Below are 23,737 nucleotides of genomic sequence, written 5' to 3'. Positions count from 1 at the left end.
CCAGCACATGGGAGACATTCAGCAAATGCTGCTCTAGAAGGACAAGTACGAGATGACTTTGCCCCTCAGCCAACACAAGTGAGCAAACCATGAAACAAAGGACTTAGGATTTTGAGACCAAAAAGAGTACAATATTTTGCTTATAAAGTTGAGCACACCATTGGTTCTGAGCCCAGAATCAGAGGGGCTGTCCAAGGGCTGGCCACAGGTGCTCTCCTTAGGATGGCTGTGGGGCAGCACCACCAACCTTCCCGAGACCCCTCACAGGTGCAGCCACCCCCCACCCCCAAGGGGCCTTTACCTGCCTCCCAAGACCCCCCTCGAATGTGCTATGGGAACCCGAGAAAAACCTGGCAGTTTACATCCTTCTAGCTTGGCTCAGATTCTGTGTCCCCACAGCTCTGGTTGATCCTGCCCCTCTGCTCCCCTCAACCTGTCTCCCTGGCCCCCCATGAGCACACCCGCCAGTTTCCATGGGGCATGGAGCCATCTGTGCAAGCCAGTGACCCCCCTCAATCCTGTGAGCCCCTGGTGGGTAAAGACCTCTCCCTCCCCTCTCAGACCGACTGCCTGGCAGGTGCCCACCGGAGAGGGCAGGAGCCATGGGGGATCCCCTCCCACTTGCTTCTGGGAAGCTGCAGAAGATGCAAGAAAGCCTGGGACCACTGAGAGGATGCAGTCAGGTGACAAAACCCAGAGGCTGGCCACCTTGTCACTCTGGCCCCAGCACAGTCCCCACCAATGCACAAAGCTTGCAGGGAGCCCTTAAAATAACGGGGAACAGGAGCACCGAAGCTTCTGCACCCTGGCACTGTTTTTCTCAGGCACTTGAGAGCCATAAGCCACTGTGCGAGGGACCATGAGTCATACAACTTGTGCAATCAACGGAGAAACATAATCGCTCCAACACACAACACATTCGGTGCTCTACTGAACTATCACAGCAAACCCAAGATTCTGGGAGATTCTGAGAACACCAGCATCATCCCACTTCACAGCTGGAGAGCAGCCCCGGCTTCCACCCCATAATAACACCCATCGCCCAGTAAGTCAGGCCCCGAGCACGCTATTACTATTCCACCCAGTCCTCACGACAACCTGGCAGGGCTGAATTTAGAAAGTGACAATAATATTTGTATAACCTTGGTGTGGGGAGGGCACCTCTAAGGCTGGCACAAAACCCAGAGGTCTGCAAGCTAAGGGCTCAGTTCTGTCTACGGCTTCTACGGAGCAGAAAGGCAACAGCCCAGACCACAGCTGCAGCTCATCTACAAAGGGCCGGTGGTAATTACTAATAAATAATGAGGAAAAATAAATTAAGGCAAAAAGAAATGGCAGAGCACATGGTGGCAGACAGCCTCAAGGATGGCACCACCCCTCTGCCCTCCCCATAAGCAGGCCACTCCCCGGCATGAGCGAGCATTGATTCCCCTCCCCTGGGATGGGCTGGACTTGCAACTGCCTCAGTTTCCCTCCACCATGGTCCTCACACTGCAGCCACACCAGTCGTCCTAAAATGCCCATCTCATCATGCCACTCCCTTGGGGCCCCCAATGGCACCCAGAATAAAACCCACGCCACTGACCCCATCTTATAGTCCTCCATGATTGGTCCTCATCACCCTCCCCTCTCATCATAGTGACACCTCCCTGTCACCCTGGCTCCCTCTTCCTGCCCCAGGGCCTTTGCACACCTTGTCTTCCACCCAGAGCACTGCCCTCCTTGTCAACCATCCAGATCTCAGCTGAATGTCCCTCATCAGAGGGGCCTTCCTCACCCGCCCCCCACGCTCTGCCACATCCCTACTTTATGCGCACAGGAGAGGCCACAGCCTGATTTTATTCTTATTTGTTCATCTCTGTCTCTCCCCGCGTGAGCCATGAGGACTGAGAACCTGTAGGTCTTGTTCCTGTTGTACCTGTCACGTCTAGAACAGTTCCTGGCACTCAGAAGCTGCTAGATAAACATTCGTGGAATGGAGGGAGGGAGGGAGGCAGGGAAAAATGAAGATGCCCAGTGGTACCTCTTTAACCCCAAGATTAACATTTGCACAAACAGCATCAGAGACTCCATTTTTCCAAGTAAGCTATTTTCGTTTTGTTTTTTTTTTTTTTTTGCGAAGGCCCATTATAATAATACAGGACATAGGATATTGTTTGTTTCCTGGTGGCAGTTCTTATAAAACATCCTTTTAATCTTAAACCACACACAGATCGGGGCCGCCCCATGGCTTAGCGGTTAAGTGCACACGCTCTGCTACTGGCGGCCCGGGTTCAGATCCCGGGCGCGCACCGACGCACCACTTCTCCGGCCATGCTGAGGCCGTGTCCCACATACAGCAACTGGAAGGATGTGCAGCTATGACATATAACTATCTACTGGGGCTTTGGGGGGGGGCGGAAACGAGGAGGATTGGCAATAGATGATAGCTCAGAGCCGATCTTCCTCAGCAAAAAGAGGAGGATTAGCATGGATGTTAGCTCAGGGCTGATCTTCCTCACACACACACAAAAAAAACACACACACACGGATCTGTTCTGGCCCAAGATACAAAGGTCATGCTGATTTTAAGCTCCAAACTTTGCTCATCTTGGGTGCCCTGGGCTATCCTGTCCCCCTCCCCGGGGTGGGGTGGGGGTTCTAGCACTCGGACCCTCTCACAGGCAGCCCAGGGGGGCACAGCACAGAGGAATGCCCAGAAACAAGGAGCCACATTCCAGGTACAGACATTTTCACTAAGGGCCAAAATGACAACATGACCAGAAAAGAGCATTAAATATTAACTAGCATCGAATGCGCTGGAAAACAAAATATGCACCTTACTATTAATATACATCAATTTCTTTCAAGACCATGGACGGCCCTGGACACCCCAAGTCCTGGGAGACAATGAATTTACTTTGTACTCAAGTCGTCTGGCCTGGACTTCTGAGCCTCCACAAGCACCAACCTGACTGCCCATCAACAGGGGGCCCCGAAATAAAGAACGGCTGTCCCGACCGCGGAGCTCTGCACAGCTCACCCACAACAGGGAGACACCTCCACTGCTGTCGGGACAGACGCGGACAACACGACGTTAGGGGAAGAGTGAGTGACTCTGCACACAAAACAAAAACACGTTTGTGCACGAGTCCAGAGAGCCACTGGCAGGGAGAGCAGAACATCCACTGGTTACCACGGCTCCGTCCGGGTCGCTGAATTTGTTTTTAAATAAACTTTTTATTTTAGAACAGTTTCAGGTTTACAGAACAATTGAAAAGATAGTGCAGAGAGTTCCCAGATACCTGGCACCGGTTTCCCCTATTATGAACATTATTACATTAGTGTGATATATTGTTACAATTAATGAAGCAATACTGATACACTGTCAACTGAACGACGTCCCTGCTTTATTCAGAGTGCCTTAGCTTTTACCTACCGCCCTTTTTCTGGTCCAGGACTCCATCCAGAGGCCCACAGGACATCTAGTCGCCATGTCACCACAGCTCCTCCGGGCTGGGATGGTTTCTCAGACTCTCCTTGTTTTTGCCGACCTTGACAGTTTTGAGGAGTCCTGGGCAGGAATGTTAGGTCACTGATATTTGGGTGTTTTTCACTTTCTCCTCTGTATTTTCCTATATTGTTTTATTTTTCTGCATGAGCATACACTAGGTTTACCAATTAAAAGCCTATTTTTATTTGGAAAACACAGAACTTGCCCAGGGCTCTCCGCAGCCTGTGTTCCAGGCGTTCCTTCTGTGGCTATAAGCAACGGTGCTGGAACGAGCAACTCCGGGTCAGCTTTGCAGCGCCCCACAATCAGTCACGCGCAAGTTCCACTGCTTTCCTTAGGAAAGATAAGTCACCTCCCTGTCCCTGAGTCACAGTGGGAAAGAGACAGAACAGATGGCAGAGCTCGAGGCTGTAGGATGCTCACCGGCAGGTGCTCTATGCGCACAACCTCAGACGATGCCTGGGAACAGCTCTGCAGGTCTTCACGGAGGGTGGGGTCTGTCCAGCCCTCTGACTTTGGGGAAAGGATAACCATCATGCACGATCACGTCCCTCGTGGCAGGACCATGCCTGCGTCACTGGGGGGAGAGGTCACACTGTGGCCTCCAAGGAGCCAGTGGCCCTCGTGGGGTGGGGGACAGAGCTGCACTTGCAGGACACGGTGCCAGGACAACCCCAGGAGGCAGCAGGGAGGCAGGCCTCCAAGGAGCAACAGAGTTTGTCCTGGGGCTGCCCTCACAAAGCACCGCAGCCTGGGGGCTTTAGCGGCTGGAACAACGTTAACCTCTCAGTCTAGAGGCCGCAAGTCCGAGATCAGGGTGTTGGCAGAGTTGGTTCCACCTGGAGGCTCTGGGGGAGAATCTGTTCCATGGCTCCCTTCCAGGTGCTGGTGGCTGCTGGCAGTCCTTGGCGTTCCCTGGCTTGTCACTCCAATCTCTGACTTGTGGTCATGTGGCCTTTTCCCATGTGTGTCTGCGCCCAAATTCCCCTCTCTTAAAAGGACAGTAGCTGTTGGATTAGGGCCCACTCGAATCCGGGATGACCTCATCTCAAAGCTGACCTTGATCACATCTGAACAGATCCAATCTCAGATAACACCGCATTCTGAGGTTCCAGGTGGACATGAACGTGGGGGGACGCTATTCCGCCCAGGACTGATGGGACTGTGGTCGTGGGGAGACAAGGCCATAGAGGTGGGTGGAGGTCCTCTGATGCTGCGGCCCTCCTGGGCTCCTGGCCTCGGGCGGCTGCGGGGGGACGCAGGAGAAACGTCCTCACGGTGTGGACTGGGCCTGTGCACGGGCAGTGCTCACTGCTCCCCGCGGTGGCTTCATACTAACATCTCCCCGCTATTGCCCCTTCAGTCCTTGTCACAGCCCAGGAGGGGCACCACTGCTGGTCCTTCACAGACGAGGACACTCAGGCAGCAAGCAGAAAGCCCAGAACGACAGGGCTCGAGACCCCCCGATGGGGGATAAGGCGAACAAAGGGCCTAGAGGACCACAGTCCTGGCCTGGGAGGGTCTGCTGAGGACACGGAGGAGGAGAGGCTGGTTTCCTTGGAGACAACACAGTAAGGCAGGGCTACGGGCAGCTGAGACTTAGCTGGTGCCAAGAGGGAGCAGGACCACTCACCGTGAGTGTCCCCACCCCACCCCATGCAGTCTGGGGGAGGCACCTCCGGCTCCTATCGCCAGCACCCTGCCAGGCCTGGTTGGCATAGCCACGATGCTGTGGTCAGGCTGGCTGTTTGCTGTCCCACCAGTCTGAGACAAAGGCTGCGCCCCTGTCCCTCATCCTGCCCCCTCCCGAGGCCTCACAAGGGGCAGGGAGTGCCTGCTCAGGGGCCACCAGAGGCCAGGGGACTTTGAAGTGGTTCCCTGCATTCCTCCCTCAGCGGGGTGTGCTGTTTTTTGAGGCCAAATTGAGGGCAGACAACAGGTGCGATGTTTTGATCTGCTACCTGAAGGGTGTCTGGCTTCTCTCCTTTCTGGGCAACAAAGGCCAAACCTAGAACCTGGGGCTGGGGATACGGGCTCACCTCACAGGAACAAGGCGACGAGGGTGAGGCGTTGGGGGACAGCGGGGACAAATGCCGGCGTCAGGCCCGCCGGCCTGCAAAGATGCAGCTTCTCCTGCCCCATCCACGGAGGAGGCACCCTCAGGCCCAGGAGGGGAGAGTCCCCCTCAAGCACCAGTAAGGTGGGCAAATCAGGTATCGCATAAAAACCCCAACCCTGCTCTCAACGCGTCCACGTGTTTACCTGTCACAACTTGCAATGTGCTAAAGGAGCCAGTCCAACTCTGTCGGGCACCAGGTGGGTAAACAGAGCACAGCCAGTGGCCCCTTCCTCCCTGTCCCCATGAGCACCATGACCTCGGCAGGACAAAGGGGAGGAAGGGTCCCTCCTGACCTCCCAAGGCAGCCCCCAGCCCCACCCTCCCAGGTGCCTTCTCCCAGCCGTGGACCCCGATGCCTCGCCACACCACATTAGTGCTCATGTCCTGATCCCTATTTTGGGGGGACATCCAGACTCCTGCAAGACCCCAGCACCCAGCCCCCGACCACAATGTGCACCCTCCATATTGACATCTGAGTCCCTCAGCCTACCCTTCCTTCACCTAAAATGACTTCAAGCCCACACCCTCACCCCTTCCCCTGCCCTCCCCCCAAGCTGTGCCTGTCTTTGTGCCCACACCTCCTCAGAGGAGGCAGGCTCTGGAGCTCACAGCACCCCCCAATCCCAACCTGGCACTCACTCCCTGATAACTGGGTGCTCACAGGGGCAAACTTTGCTTGGTCCATCGGTAAGGGGGGGTAGGAGCAAGGGCACCCCCCACAACAGTGCCGGGAAAGCCACCTAAGACACTGGGTACAAATACCAGGCCAGCGCCCACGAGCACGTGGAAAGCACTCAACCAACCTTCTCGCCACTGCGATTGTTATTAACAATGCCAAATCAAATAGGATAACCAGCTGCAAGAAATTTAAACCTCTTACTAGTAACTGCAATAACCACGAGGAGCCAGGTGGGAAAGAACAAACCCAAGTCTGACCGTGGGGCCCAAGCCCAGGCTGCAGGGCCCTGGGCGAGTCATCCACCTGGCTGGGGTGTGGCTCCCTGAATCAAATGGAAATGCACACACAGCCACTGGGAAGCTCATAAATGGGTAAATAATAAGCATTTTAATGCTCCTCTTAAAAATTTTTACAGCTTCAAATACACAACCATTCGAATAAAATATGCAATTTGATTTCACTACATTATTCCATTTCCAAGACACACTTATTTACCTAGCATCCTTCTTCCTCTCCAAAATTATAAAATTCTAGAAATGACAAGGAATTATTCTCTCCCAAGACATGGAGGAGAGGGAGAAGAAGCTACATCTCCAGACCATCAGGATCAAGTGAGCCAAATAAACACCACACGCGGGTAGAAAATGTCTGACTTCAGGTGGCGCAAGAAATAAGGAGATCTTACAAAGGAAGGACATTCTGACATATGTGACGGCACGGAGGAACCTCAAGGACACTGTGCCGAATGAAATAAGCCAGTCACAAAGGGACAAATCCTGTATGATTGCACTTACATGAGGTCCCTAGAGGAGTCAAATCCACAGAGACCACAGAAAGTAGGATGGTGGGAGACAGGGGCTGGGGTGGGGGATGGGGAGTTAGTGTTTAATGGGGACTGAGTTTCACTGGGATGATGATAAAGTTCTGGAGATGAATGGTGGTGATGGCTGTACAACAATGTGAATGGATTTAATGCTACTGAACTCTACACCTAAAAACGGTTAAAATGGCAACTTGTATGTTATGTAAATTTTACTACAATTATAAATAAATAAAAATATAAGCACATAAATAAATGAGGAGAAATGAAATAACAAAAATATCTAAAAGTTCCTTCTCAATGTCACTCCCACATGTATTATTTACAGTAAAATCACATGATCTTCGATAACATGGATTCAGACACGTTCTCTCCTGATTTCACAGATAAACTAAAGCTCCCATCCCAAGGCAGCAGTTAGTATCTAATTCAGAATTTCACACTATTCAGGTTATCCCATGAGACTCACAGTTCATCATGTCTATGCTGGATGGAACCTTCTTGAAAGCTGAAGCCATAGCACGTGGGTTTGTTCACAGCTCCAAGTGGCCAGCCCGACCCAGGCTACAGATGTGGGCTGAGATGCAGAGAAAGTGCATTCTTGTCAAGACAAAGAACTCTCACTGAAGAGTTAAGGATTGGTTCCTCAAAAAGTTAAACACAGAATTAACATATGTCCCAGAATTCCACTCCTAGGTGGAATTCAAAAGAATTGAGAACATACATCCACACAAAAACTTGTACATGAATGCTCACAGCAGCGTTATTCATAGTAGCCAAAGAGTGGAAACCCAAAGGTCCATCAACTGAGGATGGATGAACAAAGTGTGATCTATACACACAAAGGAATATTATTCAGACACAAAAATACATGAAGTACTGACACATGCTACAACACAGATCTACCTCAAAAACATTATGCTAAGTGAAAGAAGCCAGACACAAAAGGCCATAGGCTGTATGATTGTGTGAAAGGTCCAGAATAGGTAAATCCATAGAGACAGAAACCAAGTTGGTGGTTGCCAAGTGCACGGGGGGGAGAGGGGGGGAGGATGGGGAGTGACTGCATAACGGGTGTGGGTTTCTCTGGGGTGATGGAAATGTTCTGGAACTACACAGAGGTGGTGGTTGCACAACACTGTGAAGGTACCAAATGCCACTGAATTGCTCACTTTGAAATGGTTAACGTTACGTTACGTGAGTTTCACCCCAATAAAAGGAAAAAAGAGTTAAGGATTGACTCATTAAACTGCTTTATTTTACAGGAGATTATCCGAAAGGAAAAAAGACTGTTTTAAAATGCATGTTAAGAATGATTTTCTTAAAACCAAGCAGTAAACCAAGTCAGAGGAGATGAATGGGTTGCTGTGAGCTCAGAACCGCCTTTGACTTCAAGGAGCTGGGAAGCCACCTTCTGACCTTGGCAATGATCAGGGAACTCTCTCTCCCCGTGAAAATGCCGGGTGGAGCTAAACCACCACCGGCGGTTGACACTGTAAACTAAACATTGCGAAAGGAACCTCGCACACGGGAGGGGGCACATGCCTGCGGTGACACCACCACGGCCGCCTCCGCCTCCGCCTGGGACCACACTGAGTTCCGTCAGGAACCTTTGTTGTCCCTGGTTTTCATTTTATTTCAAGCACTAATTAAACAATACGTAGGCATTGTTTGCCAAACAGGAATCCAGAAGTCTGATCCCACTAAACTCCTGGCTGGGGATGCGTGGGGATCGCCAGGCCGTGTGAAGAGGAGGAGCAGAAAAGCAGGGACGGCAGGAGCTTCAGCCTCCAGGGCAGGCTTTCCCCACCGCAGCGAGGCTCACCTCCGGGGCCGACTCACCTAGGGGGCCGAATAACTCTCAGCGAGGGGGCATCCGGGATGCCGAGCAGCACCCCAGCCTACACCCACTAAGGCCAGTTAGCCACCAACTGTCACAATCAGAAATGTCTCCGGTTATTGTCAGATGTCCACTGGGGACAGAATCACACCCAGTTGACAGTCCTGCTCTAGGAAACAACATGAAAGTTTCTGGAGCCTTCTTCCAGCTTGAGACTCTGAGTGAGAACCAGGAACCTTGGGGGTCAGCACCCTGAGGCTGCCAGGCCATCCCGGGGCCTCCACGCCTCCCCATAGCCACGTCTGGGGCTTCCCTCCACCAGCGGGGCCAAGAGGGAGCCTGTCCAGCCTCGCTTTTCCCTGCCAGAGCCAGAAAGGCCACCCGTCTGCCCCCATCCTAGGAAAATGGGCAAAGTTCCCCGAGACAAAGATTAAATCCCAAAATGGATTTAAAAGAACTAGTAAGTGCCCTGCCTTGTTCTGAGCTGAACAATGCCCTCCAGCAGGACAATGTGGCCCTGGGCACCCATCAAGGGACACTCATATGTTCTCCAGCCCTGGACACATCAAGGAGCGGCTGTCAGCCCAAGAGAGCCGTGGGCAATAAAGATGAGATTTCTAACAAACAGACATCCCAGCCCAGCCTGCTGGCCGCTGAGCCCTGGGGCCCTGCTCAGAGCTCTGTGAGGCCTCTTAGTCACTGCCACTCACAAGCAGCCCACCACTAGCCCACAGATTCGAGAGGGACAGGTGCCAGTCTGGAACATTCTGGGCTCTGGCTCTGAAAGCGCCCTCCACCACTTGGCTGAGCAGTCGCCACGGCGCACTCCTCTTCCAGCCACCTGGAGGGTCAGAATGGCAGGTGACCCTTGGCCTCCCCCCGGGTGGGTACGATGTAGACGAGTGCACACGTGTGCCATTTCTCCTTCGCTCCTCTCCTGAACTCGAGTTCTGTGTACAGACACCTGCATGTATTCATTTAAGAACACTCCCTGGGTTTCCTTTCACACTGGAAGTTTCTCTCTCTCCAACATTTCATGCTGGGCTTGTGTTTGGCCCTCTCTCAACCCCCACGTTAGCCAGCAGTGCCTGTGAAATTCAGACTGTCTCCGGGAACCACTGGCAACAAATGTTAAGCGGCTCCTAGCCCTAAGCCCCGAAGTCCCTCCAGAACAGGAAGGTCGCAGAGGCTGCCAGGGGAAACCGCGATCTGGGCCAGGCTCTGGAAGTGTCATCCGTCACCCCGTGGGGTGGACGACACAGGCTCCTCAACCAGACGCCTCATCTTTGGGAAAAGCTTCCTCTGATGGCAGGAGCAGCACACACTGTCCGCAGTCTCCCAGGAGGTTCAAAAGAAGCAGGAGACGGAGGCTGCCTCTGGGCAGGGGACGTGGACCCTGGTGGCAACCCTAAGGGATAGGTGAGCAGACCATGTTGTTGCTTGGCACTTTCATAAATCTTTTACCGTGGCTATGTGTGGTAGACAAAATAACGCTGCCCCTGCTGCCCAAAAAAAGTCCAGTCCTAAGGCTGGGAACCTGTGAGCATGTTAGACTACACAGCAAAGGGTTAAAGTTGCTGACCAGCTGACCTTAAAATAGGGAAACTATCCTGGACTATCCAAGTGGCCCACTGTAATCACAGGGTCCTTGAAAGTGGAAGAGGAGGCAGGAGAAGAGAGTGAGAGAAAGAGCTGTGATGACGGAAGTGGGGTCACAGAGATGCTATGCTGCTGGCTGTGAAGATGGTGGACGGGGCCAGGAGCCAAGGAATACGGGCGCCTCTAGAAGCTGGAAAAGACCAGGAAGCAGAGTCTCCCCCACAGCCTCTAGAAAGGAGCCAGCCCTGCCCACACCTCTGTTTCATCCCAGCAAGACCCAGATAGGACTTCTAATCTACTGTAATTGTAAGAGAATAAATTGTAAGAGAATAAATCCAGGTCATCTCAAGCCACTAAGTTTGTGGTAATTTGTTACAGCAGCAATGGAAAACCTCATTATATGAGGTTACCATAACTCTGATGCCAAAATCAGACAAGGAGAGCATAAGGAAGAAAAATTATAGGCCAAGTCACTCAGGAACATAAATGCAACAACTCTTAAAAAAGAGAAAATGTAAAATGTAAAGTAAATTTAATAATGTATAAAAAAGACAACATATCAAGCCCAAATTGGATTTATCTCAGGAATTTAACATTAGAAAATGTGTTAATGTAACATCACACTTCTTTTAAAAAGCATATTTGCATCTCAATAAGTAGAGGGAAAGATTCAATAAAATTCTGCAATCATTCATAATAAAGACTCTTGGCAAACAAAGAAGAGACAGGTGCTTCCTTAAAATGATAAATGGCCTCTATAAAAGTCCAACAGCAAACATCATATTTAACAGTGGTGCCCACTATCACCACTTCCACAGTGTACTGGAGGCCTAAGCCAGCACAGTAAGAGAATGAATGAATGAATGAGTGGTATAATGAATGAATGATTGGAAAGGGAAGAAGACATAATATCATTATTCACAGATCATATGACTGTCAACATAGAAAACTCCAAAGGCTCTACAGACAATTTGTCAGAATGCATAAGAGCATTTGGCAAGGTGGCTACAGAGAAGAGCAAGACAGAAAAATCAAACGCATTTCCTTATACCAGCCTCATAAAACATAACTTTTAAAATATCATTTACAATAACAGTAAAAATATACTGCACTTAAGAATAAATCTAATAAAAGACATAGAAGCCCTTTATAAATAAAAATAGAAACTATTATTGGCAGAAATGCAGCTCTATCCATATTCACTGATAGGAAGAGCCAATATGGAAAGGGTAGCAGTTCCTCCTCAAATTGACTTATAGATTCATTGTCATTCTTATCAAAATCCCTACAGGGTCCTCCATAGAACTTGTAAGATAATTCTCTAATCTATATGGAAGACCGACAGGCCAAGAACAGCCAGGGCACTCCTGAAGAACAGGGGAGGGGACAGGTTTTACGAGATGTTAGTCTGCAGTAACCAGTGTTGGCATGAAACAGACCAACAGACTAGAGACAGGAGACAGAACCAGAACCAGAACCGACAAACAGACCCGCACGGCCAGGAAAATGTGACCCACAGAGCTGACAAGTGGGAGAGAGGAACCATTCCACAAACGGTCCTGAGAGCATCGGTTGGAGACCATCTGTATAGAGGACAAAATGGCATTGGATCCCTACCTCACTCTGAACACAAAAATCACTTCCGGTGAATTAAAGACTTAAATTTGAAAGGCAAAAATCTGTCTTGGAAGAGATCATATGAAATTACATTTATGATCTTGGGGCAGGTAAGGATTTCTTAAGACACACAAAACACGATCATAAAAAGAAAAAATGTAAAATTGTGACATTAAATAGAAGAACTTTACAAAGAACCTGATTATAAAAATTAACGACAGGGCCGGCCCCATGGCTTAGCGGTTAAGTGCGCACGCTCCGCTACTGGCGGCCCAGGTTCCGATCCCAGGCGCGCACCGACGCACCACTTCTCCGCCATGCTGAGGCCGCGTCCCACATGCAGCAACTAGAAGGATGTGCAACTATGACATACAACTATCTACTGGGGCTTTGGGGGAAAAAAAGGAGGAGGATTGGCAATAGATGTTAGCTCAGAGCCAGTCTTCCTCAGCAAAAAGAGGAGGATTAGCATGGATGTTAGCTCAGGGCTGATCTTCCCCACAAAAAAAAAAAAAAAATTAACGACAAGGGGCTGGCCCAGTGGCGTAGTGGTTAAGTGCATGTGCTCCACTATGGCGGCCCAGGGTTCGCAGGCCTGGAGCACGGGCGCAGACCTATGCACTGCTCATCAAGCCATGCTGTGGCAGGCGTCCCACGTATAAAGTAAAGGAAGATGGACACTGATGTTAGCCCAGGGCCAATCTTGCTCAGCAAAAAGAGAAGGATTGGCAACAGATGTTAGCTCATGTTAGCTCAGGGCTAATCTTCCTCACCAAAAAAAAAAAAAAAAAAAATTAGCGACGAGACAAGCCACAAACTGGAACATATTTGACCTTAAAACAAATAAAAAGATGCTCAACACCATTAGTGCACTGAGAAATGCAAATTGAAACCACAATGAGATACCATTTTACACCCACCAGATTGGCAAAAATTAAGAAGTCAAACACCAACAGGTGACAGCAAAGAGACGAATGCTCATTCTTTGCTGGTGGGAATGTGAATTGGTCCAATCACCTTGCAGAACACCGGGAGGAAGCTCAGAGCACGGATCATTCCCATGCTGGATGGCCAGCAATCCATGGGTACACACCCAGAGGAAGGCACGCCCGCATAGGCCAGGAGATGCACTCACGAAGATCCAGGCAGCAGAACAGATCCACAGAGTGGATGGAACACCACGCAACAGTGAAAATGAACCAACTACAACTTGGGACACCAACACGGATGCTGAGTGAAAGAAGCAGGCCGCAGATGAAGACATCCAGTATCATACCCATTTATACAAACTCCAGAAACAGACACAACTAATGAGATAGGTCCAGAATTCTTTAACTGAAACTCTTGGGACCAGGTGGTTCTGGAATTCGGAATTTTTTCAATTCAGGACGGTAATACGGTGCACATACCACCTTACTTAACAGCAGACGCCCCAATCAAACGTGTCATCTTCCTGCAGCCCCGCCTGGGAATATTCACACCACGCAGGATAAAAACCATCCACAGCCTCATGTTGGTTTGGATCAGGTTTTGCCACCAAATGAATTTCTGCAAAACTTACTTTGGTTTTCAGAGCTTTTGGATTTGGGGAAAGCAGAGGAGGGCTGTGGGCCAGCGTCTTAACAACTAACACTGCGTGCCATGGAACCAAAAGGAAAAGGGAAGGGGCAGGAATGGGATGTGACGGGGGGAGGCACGCAGAAGGCATCAGGGACACGGAAGGTTCTATGGCACGCGTGTTTGTGGTCCTTCATACCACACACGTGTGTTATATTATCTCGTATATTTGAACTCTTTCAAAACAACAACAAAAATTCTTTAAATGAAAATAGAGGGTGTAAGGGGGAGTGATCGAAAGGAGGGAAGAGGCAGAGTCGAGGTTTCTGGCTTCGATGCGGACACTGTTCCCAGAGACAGGAAACTCAGGAAGGAGGCGAGGTTTTCTCTCTGTCTGGGGCGCAATGAGTTTGAACAATGTGATGGTTTAAAAAAATGGCCACCAACACTTTGACATCCTCCTTCCAACAGGTGAGACCTGTGTCCCTTCCCTCTTGAATCTGGGTGGGCTGGGGGCGGCTTCAACCACTAGAGGAAGACGGAGTGTCACCGTGTGATGCCTGGGTCACAAAAGGCCCTGTGCTTCCGCCTGGCTCTCGTGGACACTTGCTCTTGTGACAATCCTGCTCTGCCACCCACTTCCTCTGTGACCTTGGGAAAGTCCTTGAACCCCCCCATGCCTCAGTTTCCTCATCAGTAAAACCAGGATGAGGGGATCTCCTGCCCCCTAGAGATCTGTGATCTGCAAGAGCTACACCACTCTTCTCATCTGTTCTCTCTTCTGCCTCTCCCTCCACCCAGTGAGGGGCCAGAGCAGATTCCGCTACCCCAGGGACGAGGACGTGGGGCCCAGAGAGGCTCAGGGGCTGGGCCCAGGACACACAGCCTTCGAGTAACGGGGATGCAGGTCATGATCTTCCCAAAACGGCACAGGGAGGCCCGGCAGCCTCCACCTGCCTACTCTGCTGTTTTACACAAACGGCACTTTCCAGAGAGAAAATAATTATTAACTGCAGAGGCTTAATGAGGAGAGGGAGCTGCAAGGATTTCTAATGCCAATAATTTGTACCTATTTAGGAGCAAAAGTGCAACTACAAAGGCAACTGGAAACAGCATCAGACATGCTTCCTCTGCATTCAGGTAAGTCAGCACAGTGAGCACAGGTGCACGAAGCGAGACAAAAACCAGAACGTTCCCCAGGCTCCCAGACCCCGGCCCAGCTCTGACGCACCTTTGGGAGGAGCCCTGAGGACCTTCACCCCGCAAGCCAGGAGAAGGGGGCAAGAAAGAGGGGCAGAGGTGGTAGGGAACTGGGTAGGGGACCTGGCATCCATGCAGCTCTCCCACCCCGGCTGCTAGGCCCCTGCAGGGGACAGGGCCCTTCCCTCCAGCCCAGCCCCGCTCATGCAGCAGCTGCCCCAGGCTTAGCCTTCCTCCAGGGCCAGGGGGTGCAGCATCTGACGGGGACTAGAGGGGCCACTCTCTTGGCCCCCAAATGTCTCCCCACTCAGGGGCCCAACAGTCCCTTCCAGAATAATTTCACTAAGACCCCTTCTGAAACACAAATACCACTGAGAGGCTATATTAAGCCCCTGACCCCTTGGTGGGTTAACTCCTCAAGGCAGGGGGCCAGGGGCAGCCTAGGACTCCCCCGGGCAGGGGGCAGCTGCCCTCACGCACCATGAAGGCCCCTCGGCCACTCACTGAGGCAGCCTGCACTCTGGTCAGGCATGGGGTACTGCACGCAGTGGCCCTGTGGCCATTGGAGATGCTAGAGTGAGCGTCCACAGTGACCTCACACACACGCTGCCTGGTGGCAGCCGACACCTGGCCTGGCCCCCCAGCATCAGCAGGGGACAGCCACCCGCCAACAGCCATAGCTCATCTTTGCTACTTCCACGGACCCTTCCCTCGGATTGGGTGAAGAGCCGACAAATTATTTTCTTTGGGGGAAAAGATCAAATATTGGCCCAGACGTCTATTAATTTGCAACTTACGTCACAACTGCTGAGAACAGAAAAGCAGGGAGTTTTTCTCTGGTTAAATATTTGCTAAGAAAATTCCGATCCTAAATTTCAAGAGACTGATTTAGCACGGCATTAGAAGGGCAAGACACAGTCGTTTCAGATTATTAACCAGGAACTCCTGTGGAAGAAGCATGAGAGAAGTTGCAGAGGCCTCCACATGAAAATGCACCTTTTAGCAAAGAGAGAAAAATGTGTATTTTAGTATCTTTTCTTCTCTTGTCTTCATGACACCTTAAATGTTTTTCTGTAGTTGAGCTTTTAATTTACTTCTTTTCAGGCCTCTTTTCCCCCTACATCCAGACGGTGAAATTAGTTTCCAGGATTCAAAGGGTAGAACAAAAACTCTTCCCCCGCCCTGAGTTTGGTTCTAGGGGAAGACAAGCCCTCCACCCTCATATCTGCTCTGTGGTTCCCCTTCCACGGCCTTTGTTAGCAGCCCCCCCACCCCCTTCCCCTGAAATTAATGAGCTGGGGGCCTATTCTGAAGTCAGTGAGCGAGAAGATTCAAGAAAGACTGAGAACTCCCATGGACGGGACCAGGGCCGCGTGCCAGCAGGCTGCACAAAGCACAGTTAAGCAGCTTCTGTCCTGCTCACTATCGGGGAGCCTGGAGAGGAGGCAACATCTCAAGTGAAGCTGAAAATAACATCTGGCTGGCTGACACCTTCCCTTCCATTACACACCCCATGTCTGCACGTCTCCACATTGCAGAGGAAGCTGCGTCTCCGAGACGGGCGGCTGACACAGCTCCCGATCCATTTCCATCCCGGTCTGGACTTTCCACGCGCGCCGGGCTCGCGTGTGATCCCACTGTGAACGCTCAGGCCCGACAGGCTGAGAATGGGCTGCGCCCGAAGCGGTCAGCAGCCGCCCTCGGACAGAGGGAAAAAACAGAGCCTGTTCGCTTTTGTGAACCGCAGATTGATTTCATCACAATGATACACCGGGTGGCCCCGCTCGAATCTGCTCTTGACATGCCCTCAGCCTTCAGGGACTTTTCAAAGTCACAAATGAGGACACGGTCCATACAGAATGTTCTCTGAGATGCGTCCTGGGCCCCGTATCCCCCCACCCCAACCTGTCAGCTCCTAGTCCCTGATGGCAGTGTGTCTCACCCCTGTCCTCCACCCCTATAGGCCACCTGGCTCCCAGGAGAAACTCTCCACTGAGCACCTACTGTGCGCTTCGCCAGGGCCTCCCGCCCCTGCCCCTCCTCCACATAATGCCCCCCTCACACTCACATACACACTCATACACACTCACACACACTTCTGCGGTTCTGAAGGCGAATGCCAGCTCCAAGTTCTTTTGGTGGCGCCTTTAGTGTGAGTCTGAACAGATGGAAGAGATTAATCTAATATCAGATATCCTGTTATTAAGTGATTAAGAGATGACTTAAAAGTAACAAATTGGATTTCCCTCTTAACGGTACCCCAAGGGTCCTGAAAAGGATATAGAAGTTCACTCAGGAATTACCACAGCTGACTACATTTACAATTCGTTTATAATTTAAAATTATTTGGCATAATAAACCTTTTTAAAGATCCTAATCTGCAATCTAAACTCAAAGCAACTAATTAAAATTGTTGTCACTCATTAATTCAACCAATATTTGCAGCCTTCTGCATGCCAGGCCCAGATCTGCCAAGAGAAAAAACCCAGTCTTGCCCTCAAGGCGTCCTCAGCCTGGTGGAGGTGACAGATGGGGCCAGAGACAATTATGGTGTGTAAAGTGCCATGGGGGGCATCCAAGGTGAGAATGGGGGTTTGAGGGAGGGGCACCTAGGACACATGGGGAGTGTGGGGGGAGGGGCACCCAGGACACCTGGGGAGTGTGGGGAGGGGCACCCAGGACACAGTGGGGAGTGTGGGGGAGGGGCACCCAGGACACAGTGGGGAGTGTGGGGGAGGGGCACCCAGGACACCTGGGGAGTGTGGGGAGGGGCATCCAGGACACATGGGGAGTGTGGGGAGGGGCACCCAGGACACCTGGGGAGTGTGGGGGAGGGCATCCAGGACACATGGGGAGTGTGGGGAGGGGCACCCAGGACACATGGGGAGTGTGGGGGAGGGCATCCAGGACACATGGGGAGTGTGGGGGAGGGGCACCCAGGACACGGGGGGGGGTGGGGGGGGAGGGGCACCCAGGACACAATGGGGAGTGTGGGGGGAGGGGCACCCAGGACACCTGGGGAGTGTGGGGGGAGGGGCACCCAGGACACAGTGGGGAGTGTGGGGGGGGGGGCGCCCAGGGCACCTGGGGAGTGTGGGGAGGGGCACCCAGGACACATGGGGAGTGTGGGGAGGGGCACCCAGGACACAGTGGGGAGTGTGGGGGGAGGGGCATCCAGGACACATGGGGAGTGTGGGGGGAGGGCATCCAGGTTGCTGATGGGAGGTGGGGGAGGGGTGTTGGGGTACTGGGTCGGGGAGGGGCCTGCCCTGAGCTTCAGCTGCAGAAGAACTGGGCACTGTGGGCGGTAAGAGCAGCTGGGTAAAGGCTGTGGTCAGCACGTGCTCAGGGCTGCTATCTGTCCCTGTTATGTCAGTGCACCTGGTGACAATGAGAGCTGTGAGTGCCCTCCCTCCAGAGGCACTCAGAGCAGAGCTACACTGCAGGCCCACACACCCTCCCCACTCGGCCTCGAGGGGCACAGTGGCTGGCGAGGACACGGCGAGGACACAGGGACGGCCTGAGAGGCCGAAACACTAGGTGTGTGTGGGGGACGTGGCAGCCGGGTCCAGCCACGGGGCCCAGCCTTTCCTGCTCCCGAGCCTCCGGCCATGCCGGTCACCCACATGGGCCAACGTGTGTGGTGAGGAGGAAATTCAGTCTGTGGAACGTCCACAGAGGCGCCAGAGAAGTGTGTGTGTGTGCCTGTGTGCCTGCATGTGTGTATGTGTGCACACGTGTGCCGACCCAGTGGGGCTGTCGAGGAGGGCATGGCTTAATCTCCTGAGTCCCCGACTCCACGGGCAGCCTTCAGAAGCATAGATGTGCAGAGAGAGGGCACGCCTGGCACCCGGGTGGGACTCAGCACAGGCCTGAGAGAAGCCTGGGCAGCCCCACACACCTCGCTGAGGGACACAGAAGGAACAAACGCATCCCCCAGCCCCACAGCAGGGAACTTTCCAGAAACAGCGTTTTCTGCTGAAGATCAGGCCCCTTTGCCTGGCAGCCGCACTCTTCCCAGCACGTGGCATTTGGGGTCACGATGGCAGGAAGGAATAAATCAGCTAGGATGGCCAGAAGTGCCCACACCCCACAGCCAGGGCCAGGCCACTATCCAGCTGGCTATAGATTCTGATCTAAACAGTAACTGCCAGGAACTTAGTTCTTCTGAAGTGAAGGAGCATTTTCAGTTTGTAACCAGTCTTAGGGATGTCTAAGTGCTTTTTCTTTGCTTGAAATTGTTAGCCAACAAATTGCCGTTGTCCCCAAGTCCTCTAGTCGTCACAACCTGAAGTGCCAGCCAGTAATGATCTTGGGGTGACTTCTTCCTGGCCCGGTGGTGGGGGTGGGTGGAGTGCTTTCTGACAAGGGCACTTTTAACTGTTAACCTGAGGCCGGCTTTCCCACCGCCCCTGCTCCCGGGACAGAGCCAGCCGTAATTCATCACCTCCGTAATTTATCACCTCCACCGGGAAGGGTTTCCCAAGGCCAGGGCTCTGCAGGTGCTGAGCAGCCATCATGCCCCTTCTAATCGAAGGGGAAGCGCTGCTTAGACTCTAAAGGACTCCTGAGGCCCCCGCCTCCCCTAATTCAGAGATGGTCCCATGGACGCCAGCACTTGCAGCAGGGCCGGGTTCCTCTCTCACAAGCCCCTGAGAGCAGCTTTCAGTCTGTGCAGGACAATACCCTGGCTCCAAGGACAGCGAATTCTCAGATCCGGAAGTGCAGACGCAGACCTGGCGCTGCCTGGCAGTCGGGGTGAAAGTAGGCTTCTTCCCCTGCAGCGGCGAGAGGCCAAAGGAGACACTTTCTGAGGCCCGACTTGCAGCAGTGCAAAGAGCTCCCCAAGCCGACACAGCCTGTCCACCCAGAGTGCACCTAGGGCCTCAGTCTCCTCCAGCAGGAAGAGACCCTCAGACTCACAGGGCCCCGCACTCCCGAGAAGGGATCCTCCAGGGTCCCCTGGAGAGGTTTTGGCCAAGCTTGGCCCCTGAAACTCCCCACCTGCTGCCTCCATCCAAATGTTTCTGTTCTCAGTCTAAACGTTTTATGTCACAAGAGACACATCAAATGCCACTCACCTGTACACTCGAGGGCCATAACCATTTTACTCAAAAAATACCTTCAAAAAGGGACCTTTCTGGGGCGGGTTGGGCTCACTTTTAAAACAACCGAAAATTCCACAGCACCAAACTCCTGCAGCCACTGCATCTGCCCGTCCTCGCGCAGTTTCCAGTTCCACGGTGTTCTCATCATCGACCCCATCCACCCGAGCGCCCAGCCCGGCCTGATGCAGCTCCAGGGACTTCTTCCTAACCCTCCACCCCATCCTGCCCGCCAGCTTTCATTCCCCTTGTTTTATGGACCAGGCCTCAGAGGTCAGGAGGTTAAGTGACTTGCCCAAGGCCACTTGACTGGTTAATGACAGGCCAAAATGCAAGACCATGTCAGTCCAGGGGCTCCAGGGCCCCATGCTGCCCACCACGCCCCACTGCCTCTGGCATGAGGGGTGGTTGTTCCTCCCATAAATTCAACACCGCTGGACGTGGATGCACACCCGCCAGCACAGGGAGGGGCTCTGCTGAAATCCACGCTCTGCGGTTCTTCTAAAGCGGGTTTCTCCACCTCAGCACTATGACGTGCATTGGGTCATTCTTTGCTGTGTGGGGCTGTCCCCTCCACTGAAGGACACGGAGCAGCATCCCTGGCCTCTACCTACTAGATGCTGGTAGCAAGCCCCCCAACACTGTGACAGCCAAAATGTCTCCAGACATCGCCAAATGTCCTCTGGGGGGCAAAATCAGCCCCGTTTGAGAACCACTGTCCTAGAGAAACCCAGCCAGAAAGGGTTTGTTTTTTTTTTAGTTTTTCTTGTAAACTAGCAAAAAGGAGAAAAATTAAAAGTCACTCTATTCTTTTTAATATTTGCAGGCAGGTAAGGCAAGGCTAAGTCAAAATGCACACAGGGACTAGCTGTCATGACACCATACTGGACAACTTGGAGACACAAGAGAAGAGAAGGGGATGGTCGGGCCACTGCGATCCGTGATGGCCGAGGCCGGACGCCCACTCCAGGACACCCCCCCAGGCTCCAGGCAGGTCCCAGGACGCAACCATCCTCTCTTCATTTCAGGAATAAAGCTGGCCAACATGCCAGGTGCTAACAGAGAGATCTCCACGCTTCACAGGCTCTCTGGTAGATTCCACTGGCCTATCTGGCTATGCTTGGCTACTGGCAGACCCTCTTAATTACAATGGCTTTCTAATAAGCCTTGGCACCCAGCAGACCAAGTCCCGCCCGGCCCTCTCTTCTTCAGGATTGCCTTGGCTACTCTCGGCCAATTTCATTTACATAGAAAATGTATGTAAATTAATATGTTTATGCATGTAAATTTTATAATCAGCTTGTCTATTTTTTCAATTTCCCCTAAAAATCATGTGGGTCTGGTTAGTATTTTACTCAATCTATGTAACAGTCTGGGGAGAAATGATATCTTTACAGTACTGAGTCTTCTAATCCATGAACTTGGTTAACACCCCCCAATTTATTTGTCTTCCTGAATTTCTCACAATAATGGTCACACATCACAGTTCTCTGTCCATCTTTTTTAGATTTATATCTGTTTTTTTGATCTTTTTATGCTACTGAAAATAATGTATCTCATTTCATTTTCCATTTACTGCTGGTACCCAGAAACATATTTGATTTCATATATTACCCCAGTATCCAGCCATCTTGCTGAAGTCCCTTATTATTTAATCATTTATTTGCATATTCTTTTGGATTTTCTTTGTATGTAACCATATCATCTGTGAATAATAGCAATGTTATTATTTATATATTATATTATTTATAATAATGTGTTATGTTTATACCTACTTTTTCCTTCTCTTATTGCATTGGCTAAGACTTCCAGTACAATGCTGCATCCCCAGCATCTGAAACCAAGTCCGACATGTAGTAGAAACTGAATGAATATTGACTGAGTGAAGTGAGCCAACTCATTGCCAGCAACCAGTGTCACCACAAGTCTCAGGTCAAGAGTCAGCTCTTGGATATCATGCCAGGAGATCTTAATCCTGCTTGTTAGCAAATGAACAACTGCCCAGGGGCTGTGAGGGTAAAAACCACTTGACTGCAAAATAAGACAGAAAAAAGGGAGAGAGAAAATAACCAAGAGAAAGGAACAAAACCTATGCTATTTTGAGTCAATATGACAGCTTTCCTAGAGAATCGATTGAGAAATTATTTTCATTAATGAGAGCTTGAGAAGGTGGCTGATTACAAAGACAAAAATTCATTACTTTTCAACACTCAGCAAGAGCCAGCTAGAAAATGTAATTGAAAACAACAGACCCCTTTATCATAACAGCAACAAAACCCATAAAATCCCTAGAAATGAGCCTAAATGAGATCTGTCAGTAGAGACATGATTCATTTTACTACAGCACATAAAAGATGATATTAAGACATGAAGAAACCTACTATGTTCCTAAATAGAAAAACAACATTGTAAAAATATCACTTGTCTCAAAGTGTATTATTTTCCTAGAGCTGCCCTAGCAAATTACCACAAACAAACTGGTGGTGTAACACAACAGAAAATAATTCTTTCACAGTTGTGGAGTCCAGAGGTCTGAAATCAAGGTCTTGGCTTGGCAAGACTGGTTCCTTCCAGAAGCTCTGAAGGAGACTCTGTTCTGTGCCTCTTCCCAGCTTTTAGATGCTCAGCTTGAGGCTGCATCACCCCAATTTCTACCTCCATCCTCACACGTCCTCTTTCTGTGTCTTCTCCCCTTCTCTTCTCTTCTCAGAACTCATCATTGGATTTAGGGCCCACCCTAATTCAAGATAATCTTGTCTTGAGATCCTTAGCTCACCTATATCTGCCAAAGACTCTTTTTCCAACTAAGATCACATCTAGAGGTTCCGGGTAGAGGTACCTTTCAGGGAGCAACTATTCAACCCACTAAAGTCATCCATAAATGCAATGCAATGCTCCCCAAAATTCCTACAGGATTTTTTTAAAATTCAACAGACCTTTACAAAGCATTTATTAAGCTCACACAGAAGAGAAAATACATAAAAACAGCCCAAGAAAATTATGAAAAAGAACAATGGGAGGAAATATGCTCCACTGGTTTTCAGAACAGGCTATAATATACCAATAACTAAAATAGTGTGGTGGTGTGAGAGAGTGAGAAACATTCCCTCTTCCGTGGTTGTGGGATTGCAGTTCGTGACAAAGGCGGCATTTCAAGGAGAGGGGATGGTCTCTGCAAATAAGAGGCATTGAGACAAGTGGGAAGACCAAAGCTTTGCCTCATACCGTTACCCCAAAATTAACTCAATAAACTAAAGAGCAACGTATGATAGGAAGATAAGACTGTAAAAAACATTAAAATAAAACATGGGACACTTATAATCCTGCAGTCAGGAACGCTAAACCCCAAACCAGAAACCACTGGGAAAAAGACAGGCAGGAATTGGCAGGCCACAGAAGAAATGCAAATGGCCAATAAACATTTGAAAGGAAGCTCCACCTCAAAGGGATCAGAGAAATGTGAAAATTAAACAATGGGCTATTTTTTACCCATCAGATTGGCAAACGTTTTGGACTATGATAACATCAAGTTTGGGGAAGACACAGATTAAGAAGCTTCTGAGCTGGTGGCAAGAGTGTCAGCTAGTGATGCATTTTTAGAAGACAATTTGATCAAAATTTAAACACCCCATATCCTTTCACGCAGCAAATCCACTTCTCTAAAATTTTCAAGAAGCCTTGGCAGACCCACACAAAGACTTTTGTCCC

The 23,737-nt window shown here is 50.8% G+C and overlaps 1 protein-coding gene across 4 annotated transcripts in view; it reads right to left on the bottom strand.

Moving 5' to 3' along the window:
• CELSR1 (cadherin EGF LAG seven-pass G-type receptor 1) overlaps positions 1–23,737 on the bottom strand; it is a 149,484-nt gene that overhangs the window by 93,927 nt on the left and 31,820 nt on the right. The window lies entirely within an intron of this gene.

Source organism: Ceratotherium simum, chromosome 25 (assembly GCF_057802395.1).
Source record: "Ceratotherium simum simum isolate JZ-2026a chromosome 25, ASM5780239v1, whole genome shotgun sequence".
Lineage (NCBI taxonomy): Eukaryota > Metazoa > Chordata > Mammalia > Perissodactyla > Rhinocerotidae > Ceratotherium > Ceratotherium simum.
Note: the sequence above shows the minus strand (reverse complement) of the source record. Positions and strands in the feature narration are given on the sequence as shown.